The sequence below is a fragment of the Podarcis melisellensis genome (assembly GCF_964234715.1).
Source record: "Podarcis melisellensis genome assembly, chromosome: 7".
Lineage (NCBI taxonomy): Eukaryota > Metazoa > Chordata > Lepidosauria > Squamata > Lacertidae > Podarcis > Podarcis melisellensis.
The window spans coordinates 14,439,417-14,455,442 of record NC_138539.1 but is presented as its reverse complement, the minus strand read 5'-3'; the positions used below and the strand labels follow the sequence as shown (position 1 = coordinate 14,455,442).

At 45.8% G+C, this 16,026-nt stretch overlaps 1 protein-coding gene across 3 annotated transcripts in view; it reads left to right on the top strand.

The window, feature by feature from the left end:
* The first annotated feature begins 14,109 nt into the window (after positions 1–14,109).
* Positions 14,110–16,026, top strand: part of ZHX2 (zinc fingers and homeoboxes 2) — a 54,300-nt gene continuing 52,383 nt past the window's right edge. For 2 of the 3 annotated variants that reach the window (XM_081918756.1, XM_081918757.1), the window contains exon 1: positions 14,464–14,775. The gene's annotated coding sequence lies outside the window, so the exon portion shown is untranslated. The other variant, XM_081918758.1, reaches the window with a different exon arrangement.

Sequence of the window (16,026 nt, the reverse complement as noted above, 5' to 3'; positions counted from 1 at the left end):
ACAACAGCCCTGCAAAGCAGGTGAGGCTGAGAGGCAGTGACTGCCCCAAAGCCACTGAGCGAGCTTCAGTCTATGTAGGGATCAGAACCCAGGTCTCTCAGGTCCTAGATCTGCACTCTAAAATTCATGCAGGGTTATGTGTGCCCATTGAATTTATCCAAGTGTTCACCTGGGGGAGTTCACCTGTTGGATTTATTCTAATGTTAAAAGCACAGGAGACCCACAGAGGTGGGGGTACAGCTATGCCATCCTTAAAAGGTAAAGGACCCCTGACTGTTAAGTCCAGTCGCAGACTGGGATTGCGGCACTTGTGACGTTAACATATGAGAGAGTGCTGGAGGTGAAATAGTTAAACAGGTTACCCAATCAGAACCCAGGGGGTGGAGTCAGAGGGACTATAAAACCAGCTCTGGGAGGGGTGAAGGGAGGAGTTCGTTGGGAGTTGGGTGGTTGGTGGGAGTGGGAGTGGATTGGGATAGAGTCTGTGGGTAGGTTGAGTTAGTATAGCGAAATAGGCTGAGTCAGGAACAGTTAGGAGCTAGCAATACAAATAAATATCTGAGAGGTGGTTTAGTGAGTGAGAGCAGGTAGCGGAAGTTATAGGTCTGGATAGACACCCCATGATTATAATTGACTGATACCATTTATGAAACCACACGCTTGTTAAACCGCAATAAATAAACAGAAGTTTATGTTCCAATTTAACCCTGACTGGACTCAGTATTTTACCAGGTAGGGCCTCGGTGGTGGCAGCGAGAAATAAAGTGGTGGCACAGGGATCAATAGTCGGTGAAATATCGGGGGACCCTGTGTGATCGCCACAGCGCTCATCTCGCTTTACTGGCCGAGGGAGCCGGCGTTTGTCCACAGACAGTTTTTCCGGGTCATGTGGCCAGCATGACTAAGCCGCTTCTGGCACAACAGAACATTGAAACCAGAGCAGCGCACGGATTGGCGTTTACCTTCCCACCAGAGTGGTGCCTATTTATCTACTTGTACTTTGATGTCCTTTCGAACTGCTAGGTTGGCAGGAGCAGGGACCGAGCAACGGGAGCTCACCCTGTAGTGGGGATTCAAACCGCCAACCTTACAATCGGCAAGCGCAAGTGGCTCAATGGTTTAGACTACAGCACCACCAGCGTCCCTATGCCATCCTTACTGGGATATAAAATTCGAACACAGTCATAGTGGAAACGAAGGGGGGTTGGGGGGCTTTCCTGGTGAATAAATTGGGGTGGGTAATAGAACTATCAGTGAGCAGAAGCAAAGAAGGAAATGAATGGAGGCTACAGAGCGTAGAAGGCTTTTTGTGTCCTTGTTTTTTAAATGAGTTTGGTGCCATCTAGGGGAGAGAAAGAGAAAAGCTTAGGAACTTTATAATCCATGCCATTCATAATACGTGTCCTCACAATCACCTGCACAAACTTGACTTTTTTGCTGTTGGGAGAATTTTTATATTTTAAAAATGCAACGAATTGTCAGCATGTAACACCTGTGCTCAAAGAACGGCACCAGTTGCCCATCTGCTATTAGGCCAGGTTCAAGGTACACAAAGTCCTTAATAACTTGGGACCAGTTTACCTACAAGATCACCTTATGCTAAATGTGCCTACTTGACCGCTTCAAAGGGCAGAATTCACACTACTACAGGCGTCACATAATACCCCTTCAGTATTTGTGAAAACCCTTCTGCATTTGTGGAACTCCTCGCCTATTGAGTTCAAGCACATGCCTTCATTGTATTCTTTTTGGCAGCTGCTACAATCAATATGGGGACGCAGATGGTGCTGTGGGTTAAACCACAGAGCCTAGGACTTGCCGATCAGAAGATCGGAGCTTTGAATCCCCGCAACGGGGTGAGCTCCCATTGCTCAGTCCCTGCTCCTGCCAACCTAGCAGTTCGAAAGCACAAAAGTGCAAGTAGATAAATAGGTACCCCCCCCCCCGGCGGGAAGGTAAACGATGTTTCTGTGAGCTGCTCTGGTTCGCCAGAAGCGGTTTGGTCATCCTGGCCACATGACCCAGAAGCTGTACGCCAGCTCCCTCGGCCAGTAAAGACTTTTTAATCTGTTCTAGTATTTTAACTTCTTGCACATATATACAGCCTGCACCTAGATGGAAGGATTGAAATATCCTGATTTGAGGCATTTGTTTTGAAAGTGCCAACCGGGGTTCAGGTGAGGTGTGTACATTTCAGACAGCCACTGCACATGTGCAGATGAAAGCCTTATTGGAGTTCAGCATGGGGAAACAAATCAGGTAGTGTGCATTAGTGAAGACATCCCCACCACTTCCCTGATGGGTAGTGACGTAGGAATGTGACTTGAAATGCTGCAGGACCATCTCTCTATATTTCAAGTCTCTGATGTGTATCTAGCCTTTGTCCATCTAGCCCAGTATAGCCCAGTGTCTCCAACAGAGGTTCTTCTTTTCTTCTATAATTTTTATTAAATTTCCTGTTTTACATTTTAGAATATTCATTTAAACAACCTTAAAGTATCAATGGCTTCCCTTCTTCTCTTTCCATAGTTCATTTTGCATAACATAAATCCCTGCATATTTTACATAAACTAAACAATTCAGTATTCCATTATTACATCCATCAAAACTTATTTACACGGTTGAATTTATCTTAATGCTGCCAACGTTTTCAAGTGTACACAATTTCCCCCCATATAATCAATAAACATATTCCATAAACATTCCATGCACATAATCAATAAATGTTCCAGTGTAAAGAACTTCTTGTTCTTCTTGTTGTTCTCTTATTCTATATGTCAGGTCCGCAAGCTGTGCATATTCCATCGGTTTAAGTTGCCATTCTTCTTTAATTGGAACCTCACCTGTTTTCCATTTTTTGAGCTAACAAAACACGGGCCACAGTAAAAGCATACATAAATCACATTTTTTGACACCAGGGAATTTCCATCTGAATTATCCTGAATGAAAAGGACTCTGGGGGTTTTTTTGTTAAAGTACTTTTAAATTTTTTTTTTTCCAATTCATTATGAATTATTTCCCAATACTCTTTAACCCTTTTACAGGTCCACCACATATGATATGAGGTGCCTGTTAAGTCTGCGACTACAGACATTTTAACGGGTTTTTGAAAATCCCTCCCAGACACCATTTTCGATGGCAGCCCTATGTTAACAAGTCTTTGAACATGTCCCAGAAGCTGAATGTCACCCATTGCATACTGCCCAACCCCCAGTATTCCTCAACCAGCAAAAACAGCAGACTAAATACAGGAGAAAATAAGTTCAATATATAATTAATTAATTGGTTCAGCATCAACACCATTGCTTTTGGGGAGGAGAGACCCTGAAGAGTCACCATGTGACCTCCCATATGTGGTTGCTATGGAAATAGCTGTCTCTTCCAATGTAGTATACTCAAGAATGGAAACCATTCCTGTGAATTTTTGGTGCAAGCCCCACTGAGCATTGAACGCTGCCAGAGAAGAACGAGAATTTGCAGCTCTGAGCTTCAGTTGTACTGGAAACTAGGAAGAAGAGATATCAGTCACCTGCATGGATGCCATAATTCCACAGGAACATGAGGAAACAGGGAGAAGATGCCTTGCCTGCAGAATTTGGCCTCTAAAGAGGCTCAGCTTTCATTTTTTAAAAAAAAAGAAGAAGAAGTTTCCAGTCCTTATGATTGCAAATCTAATATTGAAAGTAAGGGGGCAATACCTGGTGAATCTCAGAAGGCGAAGGGGTAAGGTAAAGGTAAAGGGACCCCTGACCATTAGGTTCCGTCGTGGCCGACTCTGGTGTTGCGATGCTCATCTTGCTTTATTGGCCAAGGGAGCCAGCGTACAGCTTCTGGGTCATGTGGCCAGCATAAGTAAGCTGCTTCTGTCAAACCAAAGCAGCACATGGAAACGCCGTTTACCTTCCTGCCAGAGCGGTACCTATTTATCTACTTGCACTTTGAGGTGCTTTCGAACTGCTAGGTTGGCAGGAGCTGGGACCAAGCAACGGGAGCTCACCCCGCCGCAGGGATTCGAACCACGACCTTCTGATCAGCAAGTCCTAGGCTCAGTGTTTTAACCCACAGTGCCACCCACTTCCCGGCGAAGGGGTAACTGAGTGCTATTTCCAGTGGTCCATGTGTCCCTGACTGCTCTTTACTGCTCCCATGAGGAACAGAAACAGAATGCATTCTGCAGAAAAGTGATGGGGAGACATTCTCCATCCCTCCATGTCCTACTCTCTTGTAGCATCTGTCTGCTTCACAAGATTGCTCTGTAAATATTAATTTAATCCAAGAGGAAGGAACACATATCTCTCCCATCCAAACCTCTCGATTGCCCAAACAGTGGCTCATTTCGACAAACGGTATCAAATTTAAAATCCCCACGCACTCTTAGAATCAATTATGGCAACTTTTCATTAATTGGGGGAAATAATAAGCTTATCCTTTGCTAATGAACTCTTCTGCATTTGGCCTTTGAGCGAGGACTGCTTCAGCAGGAAAACTCAATCAAGCCCAGATAACAGGTAATCAAGAAACATACATTTTGCTGTTAGAAACAAGAAGCAAAATTAAAAGCAAATCTGGGGGTTTTAGTGTCAGGGGAGTCTGCTCCCCCCACCCACTCCAAAAATCCTTACAAAGAGAAAATGTAAGTTGCCTCATTCGCACCCCACCTCAGATCAGAAGCCTAGTAAGTATTCCTTTCCATAGTTCATTATTTGACCATCATTCTTGTTCGTTTGTGTGCATATTTTCGTCATTCCTTCAATAGGGATCCTATATTAGATCATAGTCTCACCCTATTCCATAATAGTGCAACACACATCATCATGCATCCGCTGAAGGTTGTTGCAGGAATTTATGTATGGGTTGGGGGGGTTGCCCCCCAGTAGATATCATGTACATGCAGCCCACTACCAAAATCAGCACAATCACTTTTGTGACTTTTGTGATTTGTCCCCACAAAACACTTCATCACAGTTTCTTCCTATCTATTCAAAGGGCCTCTGCTGCAGAATACCAAATGTAACAATTCACTGATAAATGTATCTATGTACTGGCTCACCGGGAAAACTTCAGAAATTCATATAGACATGTGAGCCCAGCTACTCAGCAGCCCCTCAGCCTGAGTGATCATTCCTGGCATCTTGATACCTGAGTGTCAGACAGGTAGCCATTCCAGAAATAACAAACCCAGATGAAGACAAAAGGGTGGGTGTAATGGTTCTAGGGGTTGCTCGTGCGTAAGCCAGTGCAAACACCTGGCTGGGTTGCCTGAGTGAACCTTTTCTGTCCAGATGCTTTTGAATTATGGTGCTGGAGGAGACTCTTGAGAGTCCCATGGACTGCAAGAAGATCAAACCTATCCATTCTGAAGGAAATCAGCCCTGAGTGCTCACTGGAAGGACAGATCGTGAAGCTGAGGCTCCAATACTTTGGCCACCTCATGAGAAGAGAAGACTCCCTGGAAAAGACCCTGATGCTGGGAAAGATGGAGGGCACAAGGAGAAGGGGACGACAGAGGATAACGCGATGGCTGGACAATGTTCTTGAAGCTACAAACATGAGTGCCTGGTGTGCTCTGGTCCATGGGGTCACAAAGAGTCGGACACGACTAAACAACTAAACAACAACAACAGAGGATAGAATGGTGGGGCGATGGGTGGGAAAAAAACACGTTTTTGTTCCTTGGAGGAGAAGCAGGAAATAAATAAAGTTGAATGGGCCAGAGAGAGAAGGATATTCATTTCGTTTACGAGTTGCTTCTCATGAAACATCTCAAAGCAATTTTAACAATAAATATCATGAATAGCCAAGAGTGGTTTTGAGTAAATGCAGCTGCATGCATTTAGACTTTGTTTCATATGGGGATTTATTTCTTTATTATTAGGGGTAAAATTATTGTTGCATTGGGTTTCTTGTTATGGGTAATGAAACAGAATGGTGCACGTTATATCTCTAGCAATAGTGTTGGACTGAATTATATGTTAAAGGCAGGATCCTGCTCCCCCAAGATGCTATATACCATGTCAGCAAAGCAGGAACAGCTTGTTCCTCAACAGGGAGCTCACAACGAATTACAAACAGTTACGGTAAATTAAGGCTGCATGCAAACCATACATTCAAAGTGGGTTGCTTCCCACAAACTGGGAACTCAGAGACCTACAAATCCCAGGACGCTTAACAAACTAGAGTTGGCGATATTATTTGGGGGAAGCCTTGTAATTTAAGTCTGCTTTAAAGCTATGGGTTTGTGGGTGTGTGGGTGTATCTTGTGACTTATGGTGTCTCCAGGCAATGTGTTTATCTGATTTCTTTGTGGGAAGGTTGGGGCAGAGCCATACTATACATTTAAAGAACCGTGGCAAGGGAAATTGATGGATTATGAGGAACTGGCAAAATTGTCATACAAACTGCGAGACAAGGACACCTGTGGCTTTAAAGAAGAATGGAAACTTTTTACAAATTACTTTAAAAAAAAACAAAATGTATACCATTTTGTATACTCCTGCTGTAAAAGGATGCCCCTGAAACATGCTAATGCTTGGAGTCTTATTCAGGATTTTTATTTTATTTTTGCGCTTGGATCAAAAACGGACTATTGGTCTTTGGGGTATGTATGTATGTATGTGCATGTGTGTGCTATTCATGAACTGGCTTTCCCATATGGGATACAGTTAACTGCAGGCTCACCACCTTTGTCATTTTAATGAGGCAGCCCTTGCAAAGTGCTTAATGGTCCATAAAAATCCAGAGCATTTTTGCCGGAGACCTCTTTCTCTCTCGCCTCCCCAAGCCTGCTCTGCTTGAACAAATCCCAGCCGAACAATCCTCAAGCAGCAAACAGCAACCTGGAGTCAATAGTTTTAGCTCTCTACGGTGCATCGTTGCTGGTAAGCCCCTCGTGGAGAACAGCAGGGTCAATGGGCATTGTGCGGTCCATGCAAGGACAACTCACCTCCTCCAACATCCATTACACATGCAACTTGGAACCACTTCTGTCCTGGGACAAATAACAGCTTTCTGGGGTGAATTTCATCAACTGAGGACTAAAACACTGAAGACATAAAGGGTTAATCCTCCTGGCCCGGCCCATGTGCTAGAGTCCTGGTCTCGTTTTCTCTCCCTGCAGCTGATGTTTTTTTATTGAACAAATCCATTAAATGTGATCATGCATTTGGACTCCAAATACTTGAAATACAGTAATTTGGTTCTTGGTTGGGTACTGCCTCTAGAGCAGTGTTTCCCAACCTTGGGCCTCCAGCTGTTTTTGGACTACAACTCCCATCATCCTTAGCTAGCAAGACCAGTGATCAGGGATGATGGGAATTGTAGTTCAAAAACAGCTGGAGGCCCAAGGTTGGGAAACACTGCTCTAGAGTACAAGAAGAATACACAATGCAAACACACACACCAAATTGGTGGAATAGCATCTTTATTTGGACGAACTAGGGTTTGGAATGCTGCGGGCAAGCTTTTGAGTCACACAGGTCTCCACATCATGAGAAGTATTTGATGGGTGGAAAGAAGAGAGAAAGAAAAGAAAGTCGATGTTATTGTAGCAAATATTGTCTTCTGCCCACTCTGAAAATTTTTTAAGTCCCTCAAATAAAGTGTTGTGGGATGGTGGTGGTGGTGGTGGTGGTTGTTCTTACAGAGGTCAGCAAGATGCATTGGAGAAGCCTGCAAGAAGCAGGATTTGAGCACAACACCCTGACCATCTGTGGTTTCCAGCAACTGGTATTTGAAAGCAGGGATGTAGGTGGTGCTGTGGTCTAAACCACTGAGCCTCTTGGGCTTGCCAATCAGCAGTTTGAATCCTTATTGCTCTGTCCCTGCTCCTGCCAACCTAGCAGTTTGAAAGCACGCCAGTGCAAGTAGATAAATAGGTACAGTTGCGGCGGGAAGGTAAATGGTGTTTCCATGGGCTCTGGCTCCCATCACAGTGTCCCTTGAACCAGAAGCAGTTTAGTCATGTTGGCCACATGACCTGGAAAGCTGTCCGTGGACAAACACCAGCTCCCTTGGCCTGAAAGCAAGATGAACACCACAACTCCATAGTCACCTTTGACTGGACTTAACCATCCAGGGGCCCTTTACCTTTACCTTTTTATAGCAACATTATAATATAGGCTTCAGATACGGGTTAACCATGTTCAAACATCCACACCTCTGTTAAACTGCATGCTCGCAGGACAGATGTTGTCTCAAGAGATGGTTGTGAGGCTCAAATGCAACAAGAGAACCCCTTTCCTTGCCACCATGAACTCCTCAAAGGAAGGATTATATCAAATTTTTTTAACAGACAAATTTAATCCACAAAAAAGTGTTGCTATGTAGAATGCTTTTGCAGTGCCAATCAGAGTGGGGGTCAGGTGGGCAATCTGGCCGGGGCAGCCTCAGGCTCCAATGGGACCTCGGATTCAGACACCTGTTAATTTTTTGGTGCTTAATAAGCTTCACAACTTGCTTTTATGTGCATCAGATTAAAACATGACATACTTCCTAAGCTTAACGCTGCAAATTAAAGCAGATAAGAGGTGTGACTTGTTAACAGACAATCTCTTTTTCTTTCTTTTGGTTAAATGATATAGATTTTGTCATATCCTTAATACCAACTGTGACATTGCATGAAAGTGAGATTTTTCCCTCAATAATTAGTGCATTTGCACAGAAAAGGGGTAGAAATTCGTTTGTTAAATCAAAAAAACAAAGCACATCTTACTCTTTTCTTTTTTTTCAGCGCCTTATTTAGTTTTTAAGTGCTGACTTTATTATTATTATTATTATTATTATGGCAAGGGGGCTCAAAAACTGATAGAGCCTTTGCTGTTGCACAGGGTTCCAGTTCGCCAGCTATACTTGAGCTCTTTGGTGGAAGAATTATGTACAAATTGAGTTTATGAACAAACAAGTGAAACCTGCAACAAAATGTTGCAGTATGGAATTCTTCTGTACAGGGTGTTTGCCAGCCAGCCAGCCCCTTTTGCAGGTTTCCATTGCAGGATTCCATTGATTTGACACTTGAGAGCCACATTTGATTTAATATTTGTATTCTACTTTTCATGCAACATTGCTGAGCTGCAAGGCTGGCAAAATGGTCCTATCTTCTGCCCTTAGAATCTGCAGTTAAAGGGATTACGAAGGACCAGATCCTTATCTCCCCTACTCATCCTCATGGGCCAAATTTAACAAGTGGGTTAGGAATATGATCTTTGGGACTTCAAAGCACCACACCGGGATTGGTGAGTTAGTAACCTTGAAGTTATTGGCTGTCAGCTGAAGGGTGGTGATTTCAGGCCTGCTTTCTGCAGCACAATCAATTCCTTTTTTATTTCCCATGGGGAACTTGGCCACGCAGCTGATTTAACTGTGTTAAACCACAGAGCCCAGGACTTGCCGATCAGAAGGTCGGCAGTTTGAATCCCCGCAACAGGGTGAGCTCCCGTTGCTCGGTCCCAGCTCCTGCCAACCTAGCAGTTCGAAAACACGTCAAAGTGCAAGTAAATAGGTACCACTCCGGCGGGAAGGTAAACGGTGTTTCCATGCGCTGCTCTGGTTCGCCAGAAGCGGTTTACTCATGCTGGCCACATGACCCGGAAGCTGTACGCCAGCTCCCTCAGCCAATAAAGCAAGATGAGCGCCGCAACCCCAGTCGGGGATTCGAACCACTGACCTTCTGATCAGCAAGTCCTAGGCTCTGTGGTTTAACCCACAGCGCCACCCGCATCCCTATTCTACAGATTCTACAGATTGTATTGTTATGGTTGGGGAGGAAGGCACATGAGAAAACAGACTACACCGTCTCACAAACCAATCTTATAAGTATACTGTGGTACCTCGAGTTACAGACGCTTCAGGTTACAGACTCCGCTAACCCAGAAATAGTACCTCGGGTTAAGAACGTTGCTTCAGGATGAGAACAGAAATCACGCGGCGGCAGCGGGAGGCCCCAGTAGCTAAAGTGGTACCCTCAGGATAAGAACAGTTTCAGGTTAAGAACGGACCTCCAGAATGAATTAAGTTCTTAACCCGAGGTATCACTGTAAAGTGTGTTGTTGGATTCCAAGCCTAAACTCCAGTCCTCCTGTGATTTACAAAGATGGAGCAACAAAGCTATTAATTATCCTCTGCCGAGGGGTGCCCTATATAATTACTTTTTACCCAATGTTAAACTGTTGCTGTGTTTCTCAGAGGCCATAACAACATGGAGCCTGGTATTTAGGAAAAATTAAATGCAAAACAGTAAGCAGGGTGATTTTAAAGCTCAATGAACGTAAGCAAGTGTGAAATAAACTCGGCTGAAAGGTATTCTTCTTGTTTAAAGTCAAAAGGGCATGTGCCCATAGCAGCAATTTGAAACAGTGAAAGCACCACGCTCTGCACAGTTGAAATATAATTAAAGCATTATTGAGGAAGGGAGAATGAGAGCCAAGCGCAATAATCACCAAGTTCATTCATCGCCAATTAAAAAGGTGGGCATTTTGCAGCACAAACCTGGCCATATGCACGCAAAGGTAACATTTTATGCAGATCAGTAATAGACCTGTTATATGCCTGTCCATGGAGTCCAGTAGTGATATATGGAAGTGAGAGCTGGACCATAAAGAAGGCTGATCGCCGAAGAATGGATGCTTTTGAATTATGGTGCTGGAGGAGACTCTTGAGAGTCCCATGGACTGCAAGAAAATCAAATGCATCCATTCTGAAGGAAATCAGCCCTGAGTGCTCACTGGAAGGACAGATCCTGAAGCTGAGGCTCCAATACTTTGGCCACCTCATGAGAAGACTCCCTGGAAAAGACCCTGATGATGGGAAAGATGGAGGGCACAAGGAGAAGGGGACGACAGAGGACGAGATGGATGCACAGTGTTCTCGAAGCTACAAACATGAGTCTGACCAAACTGCGGAAGGCAGTGGAAGACAGGAGTGCCTGGCGTGCTCTGGTCCATGGGGGTCACGAAGAGTCAGACACGACTAAACAACTAAACATCAACAATAGACCTGTTGCAACCTACTCACTTTTTAAATCTGCAAAATATTTAACACACCCTCACAACAACTCTGATAGGTGGGCCGTTTTTCAGATTCTCTAGAGAATCTCCGAAAAGCCAGCCAGCCAAGGAACTTAAAAACACTACTTGTTACCAGTAAAAACCCAACTGCTTGTCTAGTAGACTGAACCTTGCTCTCTAGGACAAGCAAGGCAGTAAATGAGTTAGTTCTACATTTAAAAAAAAAAACCTTTCCAAAATCGTGAGAAAATATTATGAGAATGGTCTAGTTTACTCGGTTAGAGCAAGGTGCTGATAGCACCAAGGTCAATGGTTTCATCCCATATGGGACAGTTCCATATTCCTACATTGCAGGGGGTTGGAGTAGAATTCAGGGGTCAGCAAACTTTTTCAGCTGGGGGCCGGTCCAGTGTCCCTCAGACCTTGTGGAGGGCTGGACTATATTTTGGAAAGAAAAAAAATGAACAAATTCCTATGCCCCACAAATAACCCAGAGATGCATTTTAAATAAAAGCACACATTCTACTCATGTAAAAACACACTGATTCCCGGACCGTCTGTGGGCTGGATTGAGAAGGCGATTGGGCTGGATCCTGCCCCCAGGCCTTTGTTTGCCTACCCATGGACTACAATGATCCTCGGTGTCCCTTCCAACTCTACAATTCTGTGATCTCAGCTGTTAATATCCTTGCATTTTTAAACGAGACAGATTCCTATGCCAAATTGCAGGTGGAATTACCCCAGCAAATAAGGTAAAGGTAAAGGGACCCCTGACCATTAGGTCCAGTCGTGACCGACTCTGGGGTTGCGGCGCTCATCTCACTTTATTGGCCAAGGGAGCCGGCGTACAGCTTCCGGGTCATGTGGCCAGCATGACTAAGCCGCTTCTGGCAAACCAGAGCAGCGCACAGAAACACTGTTTACCTTCCCGCCGGAGCGGTACCTATTTATCTACTTGCACTTTGACGTGCTTTCGAACTGCTAGGTTGGCAGGAGCAGGGACTGAGCAATGGGAGCTCACCCCATTGCAGGGATTTGAACCGCCAACCTTCTGATCGGCAAGTCCTAGGCTCTGTGGTTTAACCCACAGCGCCACCCGCGTCCCTAGAACGTAATGCATAGAACAGTGTAAAAGCTGTGCAGGACAGGCAGAAATGCAGCAGGTGAAGAAGTGTCTCCCATCACTTTCTATTCTGGGATAAACAACACCAGCTGGCTTCTTGGGCAGCTGTTATAGGAGCCTGGGTGGGGTTTTTTTGGCGGGGGGAGTGGAGACACAAGGAGAGGAGGAGGAGGAGAACAACAACTGCCCCTGATGGATAAATGGTCTGGCACCACATAAAGTATATTACTCTATTAATATAAAATGGCCGCTGTTTTACAGGGATGTAAATCAGGCGGATCTGTCAATCTACTTTTGCTGCACTTCAAGACATGAGCAGCCAGCGATTGTTAAGAGTCACCGCATGGATTTGACTTTCCTCCGGAGCGATTTCCTCCTTTCCCCAAGGCAGTCGGGAGCTTTTCCCCATTCTTTCCTTCCAAGCAAATGAAAAGGAGGTAAGGGAAAGCTAACAAAACGCCACCTAAAGGAGCAACGCGGGAGAGAGGCTCAGCCCAGCGTTTGCTCTTTCCTCAACCATCAGATCCATTCAGGACGGCTTCTTCTCGCAGCTCCCGCGTGGCCGCGATCAAGAGTTTGTCGAAGTCCCCAGCCGCGCTTCGAACTTTCCCCTTTTGCAGAAGATAGACGGGGGACGCCAGTCAGATGCGCCTAGTCTCCCTCTCCCCGCACATTTCCCTTTGAAGCATGGCAATGAAACAATGAACGTGGAACAGCAACTGGGTTGGGGCTGGGGCTTACTCTCTGCCTATTTCTTCCAATGATTTGGGATTATTATTTTTTTAACAATTAAAATTAGATCAGAGGGGAGGGAACAAGTGACGGCACACACAATTACGCGCCGCCCCGTTACATGGCCTGAGGCTGTGCGCGCAAGCAGCTTTTACGCTTTTCTTGGACTCTCAGGTTTTGCCATCTCAGTGCATCCCCCCCAAAATAATCCACATCTCACCCACCAGAGCCTTTGCAAAGGGATTTTGATTTTTTATTTAATTATTTGGTGCGGTGGGGCGCGCGCGTTAATGTGTCCATTAATCACAGGGCAGAGGGTCTTAACCATAATGGCCAGGGCTTAAATTTAACTGGGTTCACATTATAGGACAGGGTGCAGCTGTTTCGGAGTCTTCCAGAGCGTAAGAAAGACTCCTCCTCCTCTCCACCCCCCCCCCCATTTAAAAGGAATATCCGACAGCATAACCGGCGCCAGGGATAGCAATGAGCGAGATATCCAACCGTATAACCAGCCCCAAATTCTGTTGATTTCAGCTAAACTTCTGGGCTGTGCCCCTGAATGCCCCGGACTTCTGATTATAGGATCGAAGGCTCCGATTGATTTTTACTGGGGGGGGGGGTGGAAAAGGAGCAATGGTTTCTTCCATAGGAAGTTCTGCACCCTCTGATTTCTCTAGGGACCCAGCGTCCGGGTTTGGGGACCTGTGCGCGCGTGCGTAATTCAGAAACATTTTGCGCCGGTGTTGCAATGAAAAGTTAGGGGGCGCGGATGAGAAAGTGGTCCGGGTCCTTTATGACAACTTGCGCGGTTGCTGTACTTTGGCAAAACAGCAGGGGAGGACGGAGAGACTTTTCGGAGGAGATAAAGCGCACAGCTACATTGAGGTCATTTAAGCGAACAAGTGTGTTCCACATACTGTATTTCTACATAAGCAGTCTGGTTCCTTTCTGCAAACGTGCACAAGATCGAGGTCCGAAGGCTCCAGCCCCACGCTCGCTTACGAGGGAGCAAAACCCATGGAACGAAGCGAGGACTTTCTCCCGAGTTCAGCATGCACGTGGAGTCCCACGGAGCTCGAGTGGGGTTGCTCCCCAAGCATCGCGCGTGAGGCTGCAGCTCGACCCCAGAATGGAAGTTGCTCCCGAGTAAGCGCTTAGTGCAGCCTCGGACCATGCACTAATAACCAAAGAAAGACTGCAGCATTGATTTTATATATATAAATATAATGCATCCTTGATATTATTAGAGGCAACCTTCTCTTCCGACCGCCCCTCCCCCGCCAGCAAATTTAAACGCCTTTTTTTTAACACTGTATTAAAGTTAAGAGCAAAATGCACGTAACAAAGAACGCGGAGACAAAAAAAACCAAAAACATCCCGCATGTGAACAGAATGAAGATATGATTTGATTAATTAACAGAAGGTGAAGGCATGCTTTTAAAGCGTGGCAGGACCTTTGGAAGGCGGGTAGAGAAAGTAGCTGCAGGTTTTTCACGTTGGGGGAAAAAAACAAGAAAGAGAATGAAAACTTTGTCCAAAATCGAGGGACCCTGCTAGAAGAGCCGCGGGTTGTATCGTATGCAAATACGCAAGCTGACGTAAGAGATCATGTGGGTTTTGGCGTAGATCACCACCACCGATCGGAGAGGGTTTTTTTTTTAATTTAATTTATTTTTTTCCCCCAAATTGCTACTGGGTTGTGGGGTTTTTTTTGGTGTGTGCGTGAGTGTTTGTGTGTGCGCGTGAGTGTGGTGGTGGTGGCTTTTTTTTTCGCGGCGGGGGTGGGGTGGGGGGGTGCGCGGTGGGCCGAGTGTTAAAACCGAGAGTCCCGGACTGTCTCCCCCGCGTTCTAGAACGCGCACCGAGAGTTCCATTCCCGGGGAAAGTTCGTGTCTCGGCGTTCCAAAGCTTTGATCGCAGGTAAGGAAGGGGAAGGAAGAAAGAATGCAAAAGAAAAACAACGTTCGCCCTCCCTTCCTCCGCCCCTATTATTATTATTAGGCTTTTGGTTTGTTTGTTTTTAAGAAGGAACAAGGAAGTGCGGTTCTTTGCAAAAAAAAAAAACCAAAAAAAAAAAAAGCCACCCCGCTGCTAAATCTTTTTGCCACATGGACTTAAAGATGCTCTTTGCTTTTGCCCTGTAAACCCGACCGATCGGGCAAGCCACTCGGACCTAACTTTTGCTTCTTCCTCCGGGGGAGGGAAAAAAAAAGCTCCCGTTTGTTAAGAGGACTTGAGAGCGGGTGGGGAGGGGAGGAAGGCAGGGAGGGAGGGGCGTTGAAGAGAGGAAAGATTGCGAGGAAGGTGGCAAAAGATCGGATTAAAGGGGAAAACATACACGAGTATTGGAAAGGAGGCCCTTCGCCCTCTCTTCAAGCCGATCTCAAGTTGTTGTTGTTGTTGTTTTAAGGGAGGAGGGGGCTGCATGCCGGGCGTGGGGGGGGGAGCAAAAAGGAGAGAAGGCGAAGGGTGTTTTTTTCTTAAAAAAAAAGAAATGCATTAAAAATATGTCTACGTTTCCCTATGTCGACATCAGCCACACAAAATATGGCGTCCGCTTTCGAGAAGGCGTTACGTAGAGGCGAGGAAGGCGATCTTGGAAATCCAGGCTTGGAGATTGAGGGACACCCCCGCCCCCTCCTTTCCCCCATAACTGCGACGTTGGTGGAGCGGGGGGGGGGCGGACGCCTTTGCCCTCGTGTTCCCCGCGCGCCTCCTGGAAGACGGGGTCAGAGTTTTAAGGTGGGGAGGGGGTGGGAATGGGGAGGGGTAGCCCCTCCAGGCTCCGAACAAGCACAGATTTGGGCTGCAATTCCACGCACACACCAGATTTGTCTTTCATGCAGGCACCATGACGCGTTTGGGCTGCAGTCTCTTTCTCTGTCCCCGCTGAAACCCCGGAAAAAATCTGTAAATTGACAGGAGACGTTGTATTTCCCCCCCCATATTAATAGGAAATAATGGCTCTGTAGAAGCCACGCTTGCATAGCATAACGCATCGGGCTAACTCTCCTCCCCACCCCCAAATTTTCCCACCACTACCCCATCTTCTGATAGCGGGTGGGGAGGGGCGATCATCTTCTTGGCGCATCACCTCTTTTTTTTTTTTTGCTAAGAAATGAAAAATATAAATCTTGCCAAACGCCTGGTGTATTCCAACGCCCTGTTGAA